Source organism: Pinus tabuliformis, chromosome 5_1, assembly GCF_031772625.1.
Source record: "Pinus tabuliformis cultivar Carrire ecotype Pingquan chromosome 5_1, CPIR1, whole genome shotgun sequence".
NCBI lineage: Eukaryota > Viridiplantae > Streptophyta > Pinopsida > Pinales > Pinaceae > Pinus > Pinus tabuliformis.
Genome location: NC_142305.1, coordinates 656,191,813 through 656,215,538, shown reverse-complemented (window position 1 = coordinate 656,215,538; position 23,726 = coordinate 656,191,813). Strand labels below are relative to the sequence as shown.

General features: G+C 34.4%; 2 pseudogenes; one reads left to right on the top strand and one right to left on the bottom strand.

The window, feature by feature from the left end:
• Positions 1–9,784: 9,784 nt before the first annotated feature.
• LOC149166701 (uncharacterized) lies at positions 9,785–11,190 on the bottom strand (annotated as a pseudogene).
• A 262-nt stretch (positions 11,191–11,452) lies between these two features.
• Positions 11,453–13,555, top strand: LOC149166700 (cytochrome P450 85A1-like; annotated as a pseudogene).
• The last annotated feature ends 10,171 nt before the right edge of the window (positions 13,556–23,726 follow it).

The window sequence follows — 23,726 nt, the reverse complement described above, 5'->3', positions numbered from 1 at the left end:
TAGGTTCACTTAAATGTTTTCGAAGGAACTATTTGTAGGATTGGGAACATAATTGGCATTTATTATAGTATATAATCCACAAATAGATGGGAAAACATAAAGGAATAGAAGAATCGTTAAGGACATGTTAAGGATGTATGTGATGCATCAACCCAAGAAGTGGGAAGGATATCTTGCACTTGTGGAGTTTGCATTTAACAATAGGCACCGACAACTGATAAAGATGAGACCATTTCAGGTGTTGTATGGTAGGAGTTACAACACTCCTATTAGGTAGACCGATCTGGTGAACTGAGTCCATGGAGGAACTTATATGCTCAGGGATATGGAACATCAAGTTTAGATAATAAAATTATATTTGAAAGTGGCAAAGGTTAGGAAACATATCTATGTAGATCAATATAGAGTGCACAAATATTTCCAAGTTTGGGAGCATTTATGTTTGAGAACAAAACACAAGAGAAATTCCCTAGGGATTGGGACATTTGCCAAGTTGGCACCATGATATTGTCAGCCTTTGGAGATTCTTGAGAGGATTGGAATAGTGGCATATAGGTTGGCTTTACCTCCTTCAGTTAGAGTTCATGATGTTTCCCATATCTCATTGTTTAAAATATATGTGTAGGATTCTAATCATGTGATTGTTTGGTCTATGCTACAGGTGGAACCATAGGGAGAGCTCTAGCCAGAGCCAATGGACATTCTAGACTGCATGAGTCTCATGCTCCAAAATCAACCATAGAGCAAGTCAAGGTGTAGCGGGAGCACTTTGGGCCAAAGGAGGCAACTTGGGAAATGATTGAGAAAATGAAAGCTAATTACCCCTTTTTGTTTACTTCTTAAGGAAACTGTGTATATGATTGTAAATACTATAAAGAGACGTGTGTATAAATATCCATAAAACAATATTTGTTATTTTTATTTCTTGTGTTGCATATGGGAAAACGGACACCGAGGGCGGTGTTCCCTCAAGGGGGAGGGGTCTGTGACAACCACACCCATGGTTCTCTCATAAAAATGCATTGTAAATATTTTTACAAATATGTAAAATTTAAAAGAGGGGACTGAACGAAAGGAACACATATTCCATAGTTGATGGGAGGGTTGCTTGCTAGGAAGTTGAGATGTTCTTATGTAGAAAAATTAAATTGTTTGACAACCACTAAAGGTTGGTGAATGCATGGATCTAATGGAACGGATCTTAAATTGAATGATTTTAAAAAGAAGGTATATAGGCCCATGCACTAAGACCCTTCCAATGGAAAACCAGGCAAGAAAATTTATGGAGGATGAGACTAGGAAAAGCAAGAAGGGCGAGGATGGAACACCCCTGTAAAACAAGGAAAGAGATAATAAAGGAAAAGAGGGCATTGATGCAATGGGGGATTATCTCATTCGGAAGTTCATGTAGGAGAAAATCAATTCACACAAAAATCACCAGGAGCAGAGCAGAGAAATAACTCACATAAGATAAGAGAGGTTAAGGGATTTGTATATTGATTCCCTAGAGCTATGGGTTGGGATGCTAGTTTTTCGATACCTATAACAGCTTGGGGTCCCTATAGGTTGTTGGTTGAGATAGATATCTCCAGATAACTATAACAACTTCAGTTCCCTGGAGGTTGTGGGTTGAGAATCGAATATTTAGAGCCCTGTAAGATCGTGGGTTCCCTAGAGGCCATGGGATGAGATAGGGATATTTGTAGCCCTGTAATAGCTTGGGTCCCTTGGAGGTTGTGGGTTGAGATACTCATCCCTAGAGACCTCAATAACTTGGGAGAATGTTAGCCTTGAGTTAATTTTTTTGCAGTGGATTTTGGACTTCCAGGGAAGGAGGTGAATCCGTGTCATTATTTTTTAGGATGGAGGTGGTGAACCTTTGGATTCCCTGTGCATTGTTTACTAGAGTGGGAAGATGGTGGGACTGAGGAATGCGGTCCTCTAGAGTCCCTCTTCCAACTAGTACATTGGTGTTATATTCCTCTAAGCAAACCCTCCTTAGTATCCAGACTCTGGCAGGGGTGACAACTACAAGTGAGCTTGGCTGTAGCTATCTAAGGTTGGGTGGAGATTCCTTTTCCTAGACTCAATTTCCTTACAATCTTAATGATAAATATCGTTTTCTATTTTTTAAATGTTAATGAATTTGTGATGCATTCTAGTTTAAAATGGCACTGGATTATGGACTGTGATAGTGGTACTAATGTAACGATCATGTGGATTTACCTTTGCGTGGAAATGACATTTATAGTTATGACAAAATGACAAAATATATAAATATGTGATGCATCTCCAAGATAAATGACGGTGATAAGTAAAGTTGAGCAAGCATGTGCTTCTGGACTGGACTGAAATGTTATGTTAAGTGCTTTATAGTGTTATTCAAAACATATAGTGTATATCATATTAAATAATGCTTTGTATGGTAGATAACTAGAGTTGTATCTCTGAAATAAAAATCTATATGCAATGCTTAATTGGGTTGTTAACTATACATATTAAAACAACGCGGGAACATTATGAAATATTATAGGAAGTGGAAGGCCATAAGGACCCGGACTAAAACCTGGAAACATTGGGCATAAATACCCTTTATATTAATCTAAAATGATGACATGAGAGACTTCCTACTTATTAGGGTATGAGAATAGGCAAGAGCTAACCAGCGTGCTATCGGGCCTTTAATGCACCCGATAGCGGCCTCACCATACATACATGCCCATGCCATCCATCGTTTCTCCGGGAGCTCGACAACAACCTTTTCTGGGAATGGGTGACCCACCACCTTCGAGCTAGCACCCGCTGTGCTAGCGCATTTTCAAACGATCGCTCACGCCAAACATTCATGTGCTCCATTCGCGCTCCCAAAATAGGTCCTCTGCAACCCTCTCGATCATTTGTTTCTCCTGCTCATAGTGCTGGCTCACCTCGCAGGTCCGCTCACGGTGTCAAAGAAGAGTAAGAGATGAGTCCGTTTGAGGATTCTTGCAGACATAAATAGGCACGTTTGGTGGAGTTTGAGACAAGGATCCCCTTTGACACGCCTGAAAACGCCGGTGCAGGTAATGAGAATCCGCCGGAGTTTTGCTCTCTTTCTAAGGACTTTTCGATGTTATTGAAGGATCCATGGAGTTGGAAGGATAGCTCAAGTTTTGGAGTCCGTAGCATAGCAGCTATCAGGAAGTAATCTTATATATTGGATTATCTCCATGATTCTACAGTAGTTAAAAGTACAGAAGAAGAAGTTGCAGAGCAGCAAGTGGAGGAGAAGAATTGTTTGAGAGGCCCTCTTTTTGAAGCTACCGATGATCTACTCTAGAGGCCTCAAAGTCCTTTGCCGAGTACAGAGGTTCTGTTTTCTCTGGATTCCATAGGCAGCCATGATTTAACTACTCTGTTGCAAGATGAGAGCATTGTTAAGGGCGCTTCTTCTTGCTTCAGAATTTGGGAACAAGATGATGATCTCAAAGATGACGAAAATCATGCAGGTAGCGTTACCTTTGAGAATGAGAGTAGGGCCTCGGACTGGAATTGGGGGCTCCCTCGAATCAATCTCAATTTTCTGAATCTGTTGAATTGTAAAGCTCTATGACTTCACTGGGATTGGGTATTTTCATTTCATCGCAGCTATAATTTCTGGTAGCTGGTATTTAATACAAACAGTAACCTTTCTTTTTATGAAATATGGACATTATGCTACTCAGAGAATCAAAAGAAGATATATGTGTGTTTCATGTAGTCCGTGTAAAACTCTGTTTTCATAATTTTGCAACCATGGTGGCCAACGACCTGAAACAAAATGCTTAAATTTTTCAAGTTAAACATCAGAGCGCTAAATTTTTCTGTGTGTGTATAACAGAGCGCTAAATTTTGGACCTTTTATTGGTCTCCATGGCCATTGTTTTTTTCGGCTTATTGGGATAGATGACGGTTCTTCGAAGAGGAGGTGGTAGTTACGTTACGGAAAACTGCGGATGATTGTTTTTGGGGGAAATATTCCCTCCTTGGTACAGTTTAATGAATCCATTAGAACTCGAAAATAGATTGACTTCACAACAGGAGACATATGAATCTTTAATCAGAACACAGGTTTCACAACGTAGATTCAGAATCTTCGGATCATGAAATTGAGAATTTTTGTGATGCAATCACTTGTTTCATATCCAAGATTCAGAATCTTATGATCATGAAATTGAGAATTTTTGTGATGCAATCACTGGTTTCACAACCGAGATTCAGAATCTTCTGGTCATGAAGTTGATAATTTTTGTGATGCAATCAATGTTTGTCGAAGCATGAACCAGGATCTTCAAATCATGAAAGGGACAATTTGTGTGGTGCAAACAATTTTTGTGATTTTATTGAACATGATCGAGCAAAGCAATAATGCTCAATCAGGAAGCTAGTTGGATCAAATCCAGAAAAAACACATTCAGGAAAAGGAACGGAGAGCTCTGATCTTCAATCATGAATGACTAGTTATATTGAATTTAAAACAAAAATTGTTGGTAAACTGAATGACCAGTTATATTGATTTTAAAACAAAAATTGTTGGAAAACAGATTAGAAGTTGAAACTTCCTCTACATGGATGTCAATCTTAATCAAAGAGAGCTATGACCTTCAACAATGATGGGTTGCATTGGAAAACAAGTTTAACAATAGAACTTCAACCACAAATTGCTGCATTGGGAAAAATGGCTAATAGCTTTGAATTGAAGAAAATATTAAATGGATTAGAACTTTATTATGAATGGTCAATTGCATTGAATTTGAAAAATAAAAAATTTGGATGAGATCCTCAACCATGAATGACGAATTGTATTGAATTATATAAATTATTTGCTATTCCAAGATTTTTTTGGAAGTTTTTCTAGGTTGGGTTTTTTAGGTGTTAAATCCATATAAATATAGTTAACCAATTAGATTAAATAACACAAATCGAAATTTCTTTATCTAAATTCCCACACTAAAAATTGAAAAAATCCTACTAAAAACAACTTCATTATATAATAGATTAAAATTTAAAACCTCCACTATATAGATATAAATTTCTGATAAATAATTTTTTTTTTTTTTTAAATTAATAGTTAAATTGATTGATTTCATGGTAGGGAGAAATTTGGGAAGGAAGACTAGGCATGAATGACAACTTTGATTCATGAAAGGGACAAACTGATAACCTTGATTCATGAAAGGGACAAACTTAGGCTTTTATCTAATGCAGCAAAGCTATTTGAATTTTTACCCTAAACACTCAATCGAGTCGCTGAGAGCCTAAAAACATAGTTTTAGCTCCCTTCTTCAGATTTCTCTGCAACAACATTTTGTAGCCTATCGGACTTAAGGCAACACTTGTTTGTAGGTGGCAGAATTGATCATGTTGGATTCGCGAAGGAATCTTCTATCCAATGGCATGTGAGATTGAAATTTTCGAATTCATATGCTATTTCTCATATAATTTCTTTTAAACATTATGCTTGAAATTGTTTTGGACAATTTCAAAGGGGAGGAATGAAAAATCAATAACAGAAAATATACACAATTATTTTATTTCAAAAAATACCACTATCTTCATTTACAAGTCCTCTTCAAAAAGATACTCTTGTTTTTTCACTTTATTTAAATAGTTGAAAAAAATCTTACATGAACATATGTGTCTACAAAATACAAAATATTACTTTTCCAATTTCAAAAAATAATAATAAAATATATTTTTGCATAGAAAATATTTTTATTATTATGAAACATTTAGTTCTCTCCGTGGAGATTATGCTCTCATCTATATATATATATATATATAGACACACACACACACACACACATGCTAGATTGAGTTATGCTACACGAGCACACACATAACTCTTAAGATGTGCGGAGATTTGCAAGGACAAGCATTTCATTTAATGGAAAATTGAGAGATTATACGACACTATTTTTTTTGCAAAAGGACAACAACATAATTCTCCACAAAATTTCTTTTTACTCTGAATCAAAATTCACAATGCTTATGTGAATTTTGAGGGCTTCAATTCGATAAAAGAGTAAAATTTTGAAATTTCATCGTCACATTTGGCCCAAACGTGTAACCCATCTTCATGCATTCACCTAGATGCACTTATGCCTACTCCCCAAGCATGTCATAAAAAAACTCAACTTCATTATCTCACATTTTATATGGTCTGGTGCTTGCGGACAAGACAAGATCCATCTAGTCTGATTAGGGGTTCTCTTACAGTGGAAAGATGAGGGAGTTTGGGGGTTAAAATATTTGCAGAGATTTGGATGGGCTCTGAATATAAAGAGCTTCTAGCGAGCTATTTTTGGGTCTCGCTTATGGCAGCAGATCATTTTGGAAAAATATTTAAAGGAATAGTCACTATAGGTTTGGATTAAAAAGGTGTTAGATCCACGAAAAGTTATTCATACATCTGGAATGGCTTCATGAAACTTAAACGTTGGCTACTTGGAAATCTTTGATGGGATATTGGTTTAGGTGCAAATTTGGAAATTGCTTTGGATCCAATTTTGGGTTTTCAAGGTAATCTCATATTTCCCATGGAAATCATCCAACACTTACATGACTTGGGGATCATCCACCTTTACCAGTTGTGGTCTAATGATGATCCAATGGGTCTATATCCAATATGGATTAGATTTGAAGCACTCAGATTGGTGGGATCTATGGCAAAGATTTGTTATGCATATATTGATAACCTATATGGTGTTGACATCACGTTCAAGGATAGGGCCGACAATCTCTTATGGAATAGCAAGACCACACTGGATAATATATTTGCTGAAGAGATTTATTGTCATATTACTCCACAAAGATTGTCCTAGGTGACTGGAATGTATCAGAAAATCTGGACTTGGCATATGCCACTTAAATTAAAATTATTTGGATAGCTTGTGGGACACGATAAGATTCTCACTTGGGAGAACCTAGGAAAGAGGGGTTTCCACGGTTTGGGAAAATGTCATATGTTTCGGGGAGATTCTAAGAATATCATCCACTTATTCCTCCAATGTTCATTTCTTGTTTCCATTTGGATTGGGGTTTTACAACTTTTGAACATTGATGTTGGTTGGATATACACATCAATTAATGAGTGCATTATGGATTGGTATTATAAAAACAAGGCTAATAAGACACTCCCTTTTTTAATTTTTTGGGGTATCTAGAAATGTAGGAACACTGTTATATTTGATAATATCCCCTTCTATATTAACATGAATTGCAACAGAATATGTCTATATTTTAGGGAATATAAACCCAAGGCTAGAAAAGGGATAAAAAAAGGTTACAACCAATTGACTGCTAGAGGAAATACCCAGTTGGATTTTTCGATGGGGTTGTGCAAAACATGGTATGTGGCTATGGTGCATATATCGTTCTGGCTCTAGGTCATTATTATCTATTCAACTAGAACAGTGGTAATGGGACCAATTTCAGAGCAGAGATCATGGCACTTTGGAGTCTTCTTTACTGTGCTTGTTGGTTAACTCTTGAATCTATGCGTGTTTTTGGGGACTCAAAAGTCAATATTGATTGGGTCAATCATAGGTCCACGTTCGATCCTCTACTTCTATCCAATTGGTTGCATCGCCTCCAGAATTTGATCACAATTTTCAAAGAGCTCACCGTTGCCCATATACACCCGGAGCGGAACTCTACAACAAATCCACAATCTAAGTTGGTCTTATCATATCAAATGAGTGAGATAAACTACAAGTTTTTTTGCTGTGGGGTTTCCCTGTGCACCGGAAAAAATCCTATTACCTGATCTCCTCTTTCTCAGCTATAATGTTCACAAATTCATAGCTTTTTGCAACATGATTAATTTTGTTGCAGTTTATGAACTACAGTGGATGTAATAATCTTTTATATTTTAGTTCACATAGATCTTTTCTTACATATTATCAATATCTTCTAATATATATATTTCCTATAAATCTTACTTACAATATTATATTATAAACTTAACAAAACATATTAAATATTCGAAACATTAAAACACATAAACTAATTTTTAACATAATATAAAACTCGTTTTTTTCCAAAAAAGAAATTAAAATAAATAATCTTTTCCCTTCTTCCATATCTCTTTTCTGAACTTTCATGTCTTTTTCGTTATCAGCTAAACGGATTTGATCAACTAACTTTATTATTGCTTTGCTGCATTAGATAAAAGCCTAAGTTTGTCCCTTTCATGAATCAAGGTTGTCAGTTTGTCCCTTTCATGAATCAAAGTTGTCATTCATGCCTATTCTTCCTTCCCAAATTTCTCCCTACCATGAAATCAATCAATTTAACTATTAATTTTTTCTTTTCTTTTCTTTTTTATTTTTAAAATCAAAAAATTAAATTATTTATAAGAAATTTATATCTATATAGTGGAGGTTTTAAATTTTAATTTATTTGGTTTTAAATTTTAATCTATTTATATAATGAAGTTGTTTTTAGTACGATTTTTTGAATTTTTAGTATTGGAATTTAGCTAAAAAAATTTTGATTTGTGTTATTTAATCTAATTGATTAACTATATTATATGTAAATTTAACACCTAAAAAACCCAACCAAGAAAAACTTCCAAAAAAATCTCCTGGAAACAAATAATTTATATAATTCAATGCAATACAATTCGTCATTCATGGTTGAGGATCTCATCCAAATTTTTTATTTTTCAAATTCAATGCAATTGACCCTTCATAATAAAGTTCTAATCCATTTAATATTTTCTTCAATTCAAAGCTTTTAAGCCGTTTTTCCCAATGCACCCATTCGTGGTTGAAGTTCTATTGTTAAATTTGTTTTACAATGCAGCCCATCATTGTTGAAGGTCATAGCTCTCTTTAATTAAGATTGACATCCATGTAGTTTCAACTTCTAATCTGTTTACCAACAATTTTTGTTTTAAATTCAATATAACTAGTCATTCATGATTGAAGATCAGAGCTCTCCGTTTCTTTTCCTGAATGTCTGTTTTCTGAATTTGATCCAACTAGCTTCCTGATTGAGCATTATTGCTTTGCTCTGTCATGTTCAATAGAATCACAAAAATTGCTTGCACCACACAAATTGTCCCTTTCATGATTTGAAGATCCTGGTTCATGCTTCGACAAACATTGGTTGCATCACAAAAATTCTCAATTTTATGACCAGAAGATTCTGAATCTCGGTTGTGAAACCAGTGATTGCATCACAAAATTCTCAATTTCATGATCAGAAGATTCTGAATCTTGGATATGAAACAAGTATTGCATCACAAAAATTCTCAATTTCATAATCCGAAGATTCTGAATCTACGTTGTGAAACCAGTGTTCTGATTAAAGATTCATATGTCTCCTGTTGTGAAATCGATCTATTTCGAGTTCTAATGGATTCATTAAACTGTACCAAGGAGGGAATATTTCCCCCAAAAACAATCATCCACAGTTTTCCCTAACGTAACTACCACCTGCTCTTCGAAGAACCGACATCTATCCCAATAAGCCGAAAAAAACAATGGCCACAGACCAATAAAAGGTCCAAAATTTAGCGCTCTGATGTTTAATTTGAAAAATTTAAGCGTTTTGTTTCAGGCCGTTGGCCACCATGGTTACAAAAATATGAAAACAGAGTTTTACACGGACTACATGAAACACACATACATCTTTTTTTGATTCCCTGGGTAGCATAATGTCCATATTTCATAAAAACAAAGGTTACTGTTTGTATTAAATACTAGCTACCAGAAATCATAGCTGTGATGAAATGAAAATACCCAATCCCAATGAAGTCATAGAGCTTTACAATTCAACAGATTCAGAAAACTGAGATTGATTCGAGGGAGCCCCCCAATTCCAGTCCGAGGCCCTACTCTTATTCTCAAAGGTAACGCTATCTGCATGATTTTCGTCATCTTTGAGATCATCATCTTGTTCCCAAATTCTGAAGCAAGAAAAAGCGCCCTAAACAATGCTCTCATCCTGCAACAGGGTAGTACAATCATGGCTGCCTATGGAATCCAGAGAAAACAGAACCTCTGTACTCGGCAAAGGACTCTGACGCCTCCAGAGCAGATCCTGCAACAGGGTAGTACAATCATGGCTGCCTATGGAATCCAGAGAAAACAGAACCTCCATACTCGGCAAAGGACTCTGACGCCTCCAGAGCAGATCATTGGTAGCTTCAAAAAGAGAGCCTCTCAAACAATTCTTCTCCTCCACTTGCTGCTCTGCAACTTCTTCTTCTGTACTTTTAACTACTGCAGAATCATGGAAATAATCCAATATATAAGATTGGTTCCTGATAGCTACTATGCTACGGACTCCAAAACCCGAGCTATCCTTCCAACTCCATGGATCCTTCAATAACATCGAAAAGTCCTTAGAAAGAGAGCAAAACTCGGGCGGATTCTCATTACCTGCACCGGCGTTTTCAGGCGTGTCAAAGGGAATCCCTGTCTCAAACTCCACTAAACGTGTCTGTTTCTGTCTCCAGGAATCCTCAGACGGACTCATCTCCTGCTCTTCTCTGACACCGTGAGCGGACCTGCGAGGTGAGCCAGCACCGTGAGCAGGGGAAACGAATGATCGAGAGGGTTGCAGAGGCCCTGTTCCGGGAGTGCGAATGGAGCAATGTTTGGCGCGAGGGATCGTTTGAAAATGCGCCAGCACAGCGGATGCCAACTTGGAGGTGGTGGGTTATCCATTCTCGGAAAAGGCGATTCCTAAATCCACCTCTATAAAAAAGTTAATGCTCTGTCTTTACACTCACCTGACACGAGCTTGACGTCACCGGGACCATTCATCATGGGCATGCATCCATGCATCCATCTCTCCTCACCCAGTTCCGGCGATGTGTGTTCGTGCCGCCTCCAGCGTCGGTGTTCCTGCCTGAGTTGCCCAACGGTTCAACGTAATCAATGCAAGTAGTGCGCTCCGATGCACTGATAGTAATCACGACATTAATGTTATTCAAATAATGAGCCCATTTGAATTCAAATTCAAATTTGAATTTAAGCGACCAAAATTGAGCGCTCATCTATATTTCAGCAACCACATTCGAATTTCTTCAGAGGTTCGCACATCTGTATCTCCCGCGGTCATTTCAAATATTTTCAAAAAGGCCAGCCCGCTCTTTTGCATATTGATTCTCAGTTCAGTTTTGTTTTGTAAATGAAGTTGCAGACGATAGAATATCATGACCTCGCCCTTCAAATTCGGTCTTCCAGAGATAAAACTCAAGAGCAGACAATGAACTAAGCAATGAAGGCTCTGTTTTGGCTATCAAATTTAGGAATCCGCAGTGAAGATCGCCAAGAAATAAAATAATGAAATGCCAAGGACCAGGAGAAAAAGAGAGTAAAAATAATTGTTAACCTAGTTCTTCCCCATCAAATTTAGGAATCTGTGATAAAGATGGCCAAGAAATACAATAATGTCCAATAAATAATAATAACTATCCATGATTCGGTGGCTGCAGATGGTTTTGCTTTTGTCTTTACAGCAGGTAATGAGTATCAAGTCTGGTCCGAAGGAGGAGGCATTTTTGTCAGAATTCTGTAAACTCGTGGAAGGAACCATTTCCATGCCTATAAATCTTCCTGGTACCAGCTACAAACGTGGTTTCCAGGTATGTAAATCACCCCCAAAAACCAGTAATTCGTTTCTACACACCAGAATTTGGCAAATGCTGTGAACCCTAAACTAGAATATGCATTAGCGGTGAACGTTTTAGGTGGATTTTCTGGAAACTTGAAGAATAATCAATCACCCGTACTGCTCATTATGTGCAGGCAAGGGAAAATATCCTGAGAATGTTGACAGAAGTGCTCAAGGAAAGGAGGGCTTCCATGGACACTTATAATGATATGCTTGCAATGCTTCTCAATGACAAAGAAGAAGAAGCAGATGGCGCATCTGCTAATTGCAAGCTCACAGATGAACAGATCTTCGATTTACTAATATCTATTATCAATGCTTGCTACGAAACAGTTTCCACCACAACCATGATGGCTGTCAAGTATCTCCATGACAGTCCCGAGGCTCTCCGAGAGCTTAGAGTGAGTTTAATATAATATAAATATAAATCTGTCCATATCTCTCATATCTAAGGCTTTTGTTCTGAATATATACATAAACCTGACTGTCTGCTTGCAGGAAGAACACCTAGCAATTCAAAGGAGAAAAAATCCGGGCGAAACTGTCAATTGGGATGATTACAATTCTATGAAGTTTACTCAGAGTGTATGTGAATCATCATAAACCAGATTTGTTTCCAGAGGGGTTTTAGGGGGGCAAAATTTGATACTAGACTATTTTGTTAGGATATATTATATTCTTTCATTTGGTTTAAAAGTTTTTTTTGTTAGGTATAATATTTAAATTTTTAAAAAATCCCTTTGCTTAAATATAATATATATATTTTAGTTTTTTCTTTTTTGTTCGTCAAAAACTTTTATCTAGCAAGAAATGAATTGATATTTTAATCTCCAAGAGATTAAAAATAGTTTATGGTATTATTAGTTTTTTATTTTTAGCTTTTTGTAATTCAGTCTTTTTCTTATTCAAATTGATGATGAGCTGACCCAACCTTCCAACAATCTCCTTGCCAAAAAGACAATGTCAATGCCAAGAAACTGGTGCTAACATATTACCATAACTTTATATATTGCCATAATTTTTCTCTGATGTCTTTGAATGCATCACATTCCAAAATGAAATGTTTTTCTGATTCTATTGTGAAATATTTTTCTGATTCTATTGTCCCAGACCTGCAAAATATACACAGTGATTCTCTTAATTTTTTTTAGACAAGTAATATATGAAATGCTATTTGAATAATTTTTCAAATCAAAATAGTAATCCAAAATATTATAAATAAACCTCATGTTTAAATCCTTAAAATTTTTTAGTGAAAAATACCTTCACTGAAATTTGATTAACAGATTTTGATTGCTTACCTCGTTGTTTCTTAAGAATCTTTCATTGATTGCAGGTGATATATGAAACGCTGAGACTTGCAACTGTTGTAAATGGGGTTTTGAGAAAAACAACTCAAGATATGGAAATGAAAGGTTTCATGATTCCCAAAGGATGGAAAATTTATGTTTACATGACAGAAGCCCATCACGATAATTTTCTCTATCCAGACTTCTCCGCATTTAACCCATGGCGATGGCAGGTGCGTATGTAGTTGTTGCATTTAAATCCAATGATATAGAGTAGTCACACAGGGCTAATGTGTATAGCTCTATTCAGGAAAAGAACGGTGACTCCGTCATGTATTTCACGGCTTTCGGAGGAGGAAGCAGGCTGTGCCCAGGCAAGGAATTGGGTTTAGTTCAGATATCCATGTTTCTCCACCATTTTGTCACTCGCTACAGGTAATAATCTATTCCACAGCATTTATTATTGTTATCTCATAATGCCCATTTGATAAATCTGGTAACTCTAGTCTCTTCGGTATAAATTTTATTATTGACAGATGGGAGGAGGTCGGGGGAGATGAAATTTTGAAATTTCCCAGGGTCCTAAAAGACTTCGCATCAAAGTATCAGAGTACTGAATCAATGAAAATGCCAGAGTGCATCAACCATAGGGCTGTTTCTCTCAAATATACTAAATGTCATGTATAGAGTATCGAAGTTTATGTTTAAGCTCCATGTATATCTTCTCTTGAAGAAAGAGTAACTATCATCAAATACATATGATTACATGGATCAATTTTGAAGAGAATATTCTACCTTGTGATGTGAAACAATTTAAAACTGTTGATAAAATGAGATATTTTTTTCCCTGTAATAGAGTTTTTTTCCTTGTGATAGAGATTTCTAAAGAGCCATGTTTGATTAATAGCTATAATCAAATTAAGGGGATTTGGAAACCACAAGTTACATTGAAAATGGAAAATAAATAAAAAACGGCCCACCAAAATGAGATTATTCTTCATAATAGTTAAAATCAAATTAATGGGAATTGGAAAATGAAAAGTTAAAATGAAAACTAAATTGAAAACTGCCCCTGAAATGAGATTATTCCTTGTAATGAGATTATTCTTCATAATATTTAAAATCAAACAACTGAGAATTGGAAACCTTAAAAATTAAATTGAAAATTGCCATAAAAATGAGTTGATTCTATCTTGCTATGAGATTTAAGACTAGATTTTAAAACCAGATTGAAAACTCTTTGTAAAATGAGATTACTCTTTCTTCTTATAAGATTTGATTATTGGATCTTGTAATAAGATTTGGAATGAGTTTTTTAAATCAAATTGATTTTTTTTTAAATGAAATTATTTTTTACTGTAATAAGATTTGTAATAAATTTTTTTAATTAAACATATTTAATTAATGGTTAAAATTATATTTAGACATTTGAAAATCTGTATAAGGAAATTAAAACCAAATTGAAATTTACTCCAAAAAATGAGATTATTCTTTTTTATCTGAAATTTTATTAAGCAGATTATTCTTCTTAGTAATAAATTTTCTATTTAGCTAAGTATGTTTGATTAGTGATTGAAATTAAATTAGAAAAATTAAAAAATTGAAAATCAAATTGAAAATTATAACACAAAATTAGATTATTATTTTTTGTAATGAGATTTTTAATTATATTTAAATAATGATTAAAATAAAGTTAATAGTGATTGGAAATTAAACATTCAAATTAAATGGAAACCAAATTGAAAACTACCCATAAAATGAGATTATTTTTCTTTGTAATAAAATTGCTAATAAAATTTTTAATCAAGTATATTTAACAAATAATAAAATTAAATGAATAAAAATTAAAAATCTACAAATTAAATGAAAACAAATTAAAACTAACAAAACATTAATACTATTTTTTTAATCATAAAATATGTTTAATTAATATTCAAAACCAAATAAGAATTAGAAACTCGCCAAAATTTGAACAATGGTTGATATTTCACTTCTTACTCAGTGAATCAATTTTATCAATCTATCTTCCATTATTTTCTCAAATTCCAAATTCTACCTTATGACCATAAAACATGGTACTGGTTGGTAATAGTAATTAGAAAATGCATAGTTATCCATATGTTAGGATAAGCATTTTTTCTTTTATATTAGTATGCATAAACTTCTCTGATATTTTTTGTGTTGCAGTATTATACTTTTTAATTATAGTATTAGTGGTTTAATTTAAATATATAATTAGATTATTATTTTAAATAAAAAAATATTATATATATATATATATATATATATATATATATATATATATATACCGTTCATTGGAAACTAATCATCCAGATTAAATGGAAACCAAATTAAAAACTGCCTATAAAACAAGATTTTTTTTCTTTATAATAAGATTTCTAATAAAATTGTAATTAAACATTTCTACAAATGAATAAAACTAAATTAAAAACTACCCAAATATTAATATTATTCTTTCTAATAATGTAACTAAGTCATGAAATATGTTATGAGGTTAAATAAGTAAGAATTAGAAACCTGCAAATTAGATGAAACTATTCAAAAGTTGAGCAATGGCTTATATGTCACTTCTTCTGCCAATCATTGTTACCATTCCACCTTTCATTAATATCTCTAATTCCAAATTCCAACTTTATGGCCATAAAAAATGGTGTTGGTTGATAATTGTAATTATAAAATGCAATGCTACCCACATACTTTTGTTAATTGTTGTATGATTATTCAACAATTACAATAACTGCAAGGAGTTTGAACTATGCATGACGTGTTGCAAGCTCAAATCTCTTTGTTGAAGAAAGACACTATCCACTCTTCCTCCCATTCTGTGGAATCTCTTGGTCCTTTAATTATGGTCTTTGTTTGATTTGTTATTTCTTTTCTCTAATTCATAAGTGTACATGATGTTTCACAATACATCCTTCTTTTTACTCCTTTGTATTGTACTCATATATGAGGTTGGAATTAATACATTTGTAGAATCTAGTTGTGCACAATGATGATTTGACCTACTATGTAGATATTGTGTAACATGTGTTTCAAGTGATTTTCATGTGATAATTTTCCATCGATTAACATATCGAATGATGGATTTTTGATTCTGCTAGCCAACAATGGAAACACCAAGAAAGAGTTTGAGAAAGGGATAAAAAACTAGCTCTAAACAGGCACCGAGATCATGAAGTTGGTTTAACAACAAGGTTCATACCACAATGTCGGTGAGGGATGGATAATTTTATAAATGAATCGAATTTCAATAAATTGAGGCATATCTAAATACAATATGAAGTGATGGTATCAAGTGTTTCGACTGACATGGATATTTTTTTAAGGTTTCTGAAAATCTTATCTCTTAAACATTTGAAGTTATTCGTTTTTCAATCTCAACTCAAAAACTTTGTTGAAGATGCATTCTCTTGTATCTATTGTCGACATCATGCTAATTGGCAAAGAGAACCATTGAGAGTGGTCCAAAAATATTAGGCATACCTTTATTTTTAATGGCTTATGGTAAGACATATGTGAAGGAGAGGAGGACAATGCACCTACCAAGCTCACATCAAACAAAGATCTCGGCATTTGGGAGAACAAAGAAAACAAATTTTATGCCCTAATCGTTAGTTGTGTAAGTGAAGAGGTGAGTCATCATATAGTTTTAATTACAAATTATTATGGTTCTTTGAAGAAGTTGAAAGATTTATATGAGTCACACTCTGAATTTGAGATTGTTCAATTGATGGTCAAACTCTTTAACCTTGATTTGAAAGACGATAACTCCTTGGCTCTATCCTTTGAAATTAGATCCATTGGGCATAATGTAGATGTCACTGGAACGAAGATGGGCATTCGTCTCACAACCTTTTTTAAGGCCTTCTATCTTACATATTCTCACTATCTTGAATCCCCACATTCTAGTGAGCAACTCAAGTCCATTAAATTTGACACCTTGGTGGAGAAGTTTACATAATGAGAGAGCTTTTGGGAAAAGGAAGACAACAACTCAATCCCATGAAGAAGTAGTGTAAGGGAAGAATCACTCACATGGAAAATATTGCCACTTCATTAATACACCGAAAATTGGCACTCTTGGTCTGTGTTGGGTCGATTGTAAACATACATATATACATCGACTCCTTTAACTGTAAATCCCAAGAAACTGCGGAGAGGCCTTTCTCCTTTTCTAATGTTCGGTTGATTTTTATTCTTGGTTCTGCCCAAGACGACGATTCTTCTGAATCATTGGTCTCTCAATTTTTTAGTGGTGAATTGAAATGTACACAAAAATTTCAGCATGTTAAGACCCATCGTTGTTATGAACCACCTACAGTGATGGTTCAGTGTGGAAAGGGTTACTAGAGTCTTATGGAATAGAAATGATGCATTAAATTCGATATCGCCATGATGCCTTAGCTTTTGAGGTTTTCCTTGTATATATTTTGTAGTTGGAATTTGTTTTAATTTTTAGCTATACAAGATTTTCAATGTTTTCCCTAATATTTGATATTTTTTAACTAGTTATTTTAAAGGCATAATATTTAATATTTTTTAACTAGATATTTTAAAGGCATACACATTTTATAGGTATAATTTTAAGTATTTTTATTTTGAGTAGAATGTTTAGAATTTTAGTTTAATTAATAAAGATTTATTTTTTATTAAATATTTTAAAATGGTTTTAATAGTAATTATGGTTTAAAAGTTAAGGTTTATCTTAAAAGTACTTATGGTATTTTTGTTCTTTTAATTAATTAATTTATTAAAAATAATGTCATAAGAATATGAATTATGATTGGTGGATATTTGGTATTAATAAGCCATGGTATTGGTATTGGCACACAGTATTATAATAAAAGTTATTTGCAAATTAAGAATTTTCATGGTAAAATAGAGATGAATCTCCATGGCTAATAATTTTGGTATGTGTTTTTTAAAATAAATATGTTTAACATACATATTAATTTTTTTTATATAATTAATAATAATAATAATAAAGTTTTAGTTTAGTTAATTTTAATGTTTTTTTTAAATGTTGGTAATGTGATATGTATCATGAGCTTTGAGGCTTAGCTTAGTTCTGTGCATCATAAGTTCAATTCTCTCGACACTATTAGGTGAGGTTCTCATTAAAAAAAATTGAAATGTATCATAAGATCATGTTTAGAACTATTGAATGCGAAACCGCTTTGTGACGTTAGTGATATATTCCGACAGGGCTGAAAAAAAGTATTAGCCCGGTCTCTAAAGATGAAGAGAAAGGCCCGACCAGCCGCTTCTTCCAACCAATATGTATTTGTTCTGCATTATCAACTTTTATTGACCATTTATTTTATATAATTATCTTAATTTTATGTCACATATAAAATTTTCAAAATAAAATTTGCAATTAATAATGTTTTTTTATGTTAGGATTAATAATATTTTTTATAATTCTTAATAATTGACATTTTATATATGCATAGTATAATTAATTTTAATGATTAAACTTTTTAAGCAATTACTTTTCAATATAATTTAGAAAATTAATTTAATTAATTATTGTTAATTGAGTTACTAAGAATTTGATTTTATTATAATATCTATCAACATCTTTGTTGAACATTTATTTTATATAATTATCTTAATTTTATACCATATAAAAAATTTCCAAAGCAATATTTTTGATTAATAATGATTTTTGTTTTAAAATTAATAATATTTTTTTTTAATAATTAACTCATTTTATATATATGTTAGTTGTAATGATTTAATTGTAATTTTTCAATATAGTTTAGAAAAATAGTTTAAATAATTATTGTTAGTAGCTCTATGTAAATTCTTAGTAATAAGAATTTGATTCTATTTTTTCAAAGTGTAATTATCCATTAAGTTTAAGTTGGAAAATAGTTATCCACTTCACTCACAAATAAATCAAACACTTATATTGTGAAATTTAGATCATAAAATGACAATTTGTTTTTTTATAATTAACTCAAAAATGTTTTCATATGATTTACATGTTTAAAAATGTTAAATTCAAACCATTTTAAAAAAATATTATGAGATTATACTCATTTATAGAGTGGTATAATTAGTTGTATGATTTTTTTTTAATCATAGTGAATTGGTAAGGATCAAAATTAACACTTGGAAAAATATCGAGAAGTTTATGTGATCGGCTAGGATTTTGGTATGAAAGCCCTGACGCCTCTACAAAAATCCCTCAGCAGCAGTGATTCCTTCACCTGTACCTACCTCACTTTGGCCTTCTGATAGAGGCATGATTACACCTACGAGGGGGGCGAGAGATCCCCTCCTACCGAAACGTAGCGGCTAGGGAAACAAGTAGTCAAGGAGCAACGACGATAGGAAATCATGGCAGCACCAACAAAGGCCCTCCAGTTCTTGGGGCCCTGATGAGCACCATTATTGCAGCAAGGACGCTACAACTCCTGGGGCTACCAACTTTACTTCATCAACCTGGGGTTCGTACAAACTTGGAGGTGGCAGTGCTGTATACACAAATAGATGTAATTGGTCTACTATTTGTCACTGTTGAGTTAGGGTGATAGACCACTAGGGTTTCTCAAACCAACCTTCTATTGACTAGAAGAAGTCTGATTACCAATTTGGAGAAGGGAAACTTACCCTAATTGGAAGAAAAGAAATGTTGTCTATTGCATGAAAGAAAGACTGAAAGAAATGCTTGCAAAACAACATGAAATCCTCTATCTACTTGCTAACATACTTTGCTTGCAAAAGAACCATATTTTAACACATGTGAGGTTTTAACTAGTCTAAGCATGAAATTTGATCTAAAGAGTGCTACCTGTTGTGTGCAAGAATAAATATAAAAGAACTTTTTCTTTTTATATTTTTGCTTGAAAAATGTAAATGCTAATCTTTCTTGGTTCTTTGACAGGGGAGACAGGTGTGAAGGAAAAAGAGTATAATGGTTTAAATGACTTGGAGGGCAAGTAGGGACCTAATCTAGGCTTTTAGTGATGATTTTTCTCGATTCGGGCTCTAAACAGGCTACTACATGTCTTCCTATAGGATGTCTATGAGAAGTACTAGTTCACCTATAGGATTCCTTGTTTTACGATAGGAACAGGCTGAAATCTTATGGAGTGGTCTAGAAGGTGGGGTGGAGCATGGAAAATGTGAATAAGGTGGAAATAAGGCATGGGAGTGGTAGGCACTTACTTAGAACTCAAGCCAAAGCTTTAAGATGGTTGGATTTTCTCAATGGAGATGGCAAGTTTTCCTCATAAGATAAGAATTTGAATTGAGACCTTAGTGACTTTTGGCAATCATGGGTGGATATGGCTTGGCTAAGGTTGCTGAGATGAGGTATCCCTGCAATTTAGAAACTCCTGCAACAACAAACATCATTCTTGGAATTCATATATAAACTCATCAAAAACAAGAAAGTGTATTCAAGTAAAATAAAACAGAGTTATCACCATTTACTTACTAAGCTCATGCACGGAAATGCTTGGAACTAATATGAAAGAGAGATGAAAGCAGTGAAAAACTTAAGAGATCATAAAATACCAATTGCAACTTATCTATGAAACTGCAAGATAATGACCAAATTAGCAAGAAAACCCTAAATTACACAAAAAGTAAGAATTCTATCTTTTTGGGCTGTATGTGAAGTGTTCATCAAACCATGATCCCTAAAAGGGAGAAATGAGGTGAAAACCACTTGTTGTCAGCCTTTTTGGAATATATTCTTATCACTACAATGCTACTGTTAGAACTATCCACAAATGGAAGCAAACTAATTAAATCTACCGATGCTTGCAAATTAACAACACCAAAATCAGTGTAACTCTAACTATGAACCTAACCTAAGCATACATATACAACAAAGTAACCTTTTCTGCTAAGGTTGAGCCCTAACCCAAGAGCTTCAGCTCTCTATGTCAACTCAGTCCTAGATCAAGGGAATGTTACTCATTTTCATTAAATAAATCATAAATACATAAGAGTTCTTGGTTACAATGCTTCAACTCGAAAACGTCTTAGCTATCTTGAACAAAAAATCCAAATCTTAATGACGTCTTAGGTCTGTCAATTTATACAGCTGAATTTACCAACAAATTCCTTAAATTTAGGGAGCCTTGGCTCCAATCTCAAGATCAACTGGCCTTCAACTATCACTGGCTTGGCTGGCAATGAACTTCATGACTCGGTTGCTTACAACTCCAAGTTGATGAGATTTGATTGAGGAATCTTCTGGTGAGTGAGGAGTTAAGGAGGAAGATCATGTCTCCTAGAATCCCTCTTGTTTATCCCCATTCAAGTTCCTGCACTTTAATTAACCAAAATTTACTCCAAAACCTACAATCAATGCACATTAGACCACTAGAAACTGTATACGATGCAGATACATGATTTTTCCTGCATCTGCATATCTTCCGTATATGCACGTCGTTTACGTATCTTCGTTTATGTTACAGAAACTGTGCGCATATACGGAAACTGGGCATATACGGAAGACATGCGCATATACGGAAACTGGGCATATACGGAAACTGGGCACATACGGAAGACATGCGCATGTCTTCCGTATATCCCTAACTTTCCTGTATGTGCATATCTTCCATATATGCACATCGTTCATATATCTGCATCGCAGATGCGCGAATTCCATATACAGAAATTGCGCATATACGGAAACTGTGCATATACGGAAGACACGCGCATATCTTCCGTATATGCCCAGTTTCCGTATATGCGCACATCTTTCGTATATGCACAGTTTCCCTATATACGCAGTTTCTATAACATAAACGAAGATGTGTACAAATTCCATATACAGCGGCAGACGGCATGGTTGACGTCATGGCGCCCTTTCATCCTCGACCATGCATCATGGCATCCATCCGGCACATCCATCCATCTCCGGCTGTCGTGCTCCTGCCCCTCGACGGTGACCCTACCCGCAACAATCTTTAGTTCAATGAAACATTTCCTGTATTTTAACAATAAATTCGATGGTCTACATTATATATCTATCAAACTTTATCATAATGAAATTTCCACTGAAATTTCAATGGTCTACATTATATATCTATCCGATGAGTCTTTTTCAATTTATTTTTATTTATATTTTGAAAATCTTCTAATTAGCTTTTCAATTTACATAGTGCTAAGTTTTTGAGAAGATATGCGCAATTTCTATAACATAAATGAAGATACGTGAATGACGTGCATATACGGAAGATATGCACATATAGGAAAGTTCATGTATTTGCATCGTATACGCGCAAATTCAATATACAGAAATTGCGCATATACGGAAACTGTGCATATACGGAAGACATGCGTATGTCTTCCGTATATGCCTAGTTTCCGTATATGCGCACATCTTCCGCATATGCACAATTTCCGTATATGCGCAATTTATGTATATGGAATTTGCGTACATACGATGTAGAAGCATAAATGAAGATGTGTACAAATTCCATATACAGAAATTGCGCATATACAGAAATTGCGCATATACGGAAGATGTGCACCGTTTCCGTATATGCGCACATCTTCCATATATGCACAGTTTCCGTATATGCGCAATTTATGTATATGGAATTTACACATATACGATGCAGAATGTCTTCCGTATATGCCCATCTTCCGTATATGCGCACATCTTCCGTATATGCACAGTTTCCGTATATGCCAAATTTCTGTATATGGAATTTGTACACATCTTCGTTTATGCTTCTGCATCGTATATGCGCAAATTCAATATACATAAATTGCGCATATACGGAAACTGTGCATATACAGAAGATGTGCGCATATACGGAAACTGGGCATATACGGAAGATTTGTACACATCTTCCGTATATTCCTAACTTTCTTCTATGTGCATACCTTCCGTATATGCACGTCGTTCGTGCATATGCATCGTATACGTGCAAATTCAATATACAGAAATTGCGCATATACAGAAACTATGCATATACGGAAAACATGAACGACGTGCATATACGGAAGATATGCACATACATGATCGTTCATGTATCTGCATCATATACGCGCAAATTCAATATACAGAAATTGCGCTTATACGGAAACTGTGCATATACGGAAGATATGCGCGTGTCTTCCGTATATGCACAATTTCCGTATATGCCCAATTTCTGTATATGGAATTTGCGCATCTGCGATGCAGATACACGAACGACGTGCATATACGGAAGGTATGCACATACAGGAAAGTTAGGGATATACGGAAGACATGGGCATGTCTTCTGTATATGCCCAGTTTCCGTATATGCGCACATCTTCCGTATATGCACAGTTTCCGTATATGCGCAATTTCTGTATATGGAATTTGTACACATCTTTGTTTATGTTATAGAAACTGCGTATATAGGGAAACTGTGCATATACGGAAGATGTGCGCATATACGGAAATTGGGCATATACGGAAGATATGCGTGTGTCTTCCGTATATGCACAGTTTCCGTATATGCGCAATTTCTGTATATGGAATTTGCGCATCTACGATGCAGATACATGAATGACGTGCATATATGGAAGATATGCACATACAAGAAAGTTAGGGATATACGAAATACATGCTCATGTCTTCCGTATATGCCCAGTTTCCGTATATGCGCATGTCTTCCGTATATGCCCAGTTTCCGTATATGCGCACATCTTCCGTATATGCATAGTTTCCGTATATGCGTAACTTATCATATATACGGAAATTGTGCATATACGGAAAACACGCTCATATCTTCCGTATATGCACAGTTTCCGTATAAGCAC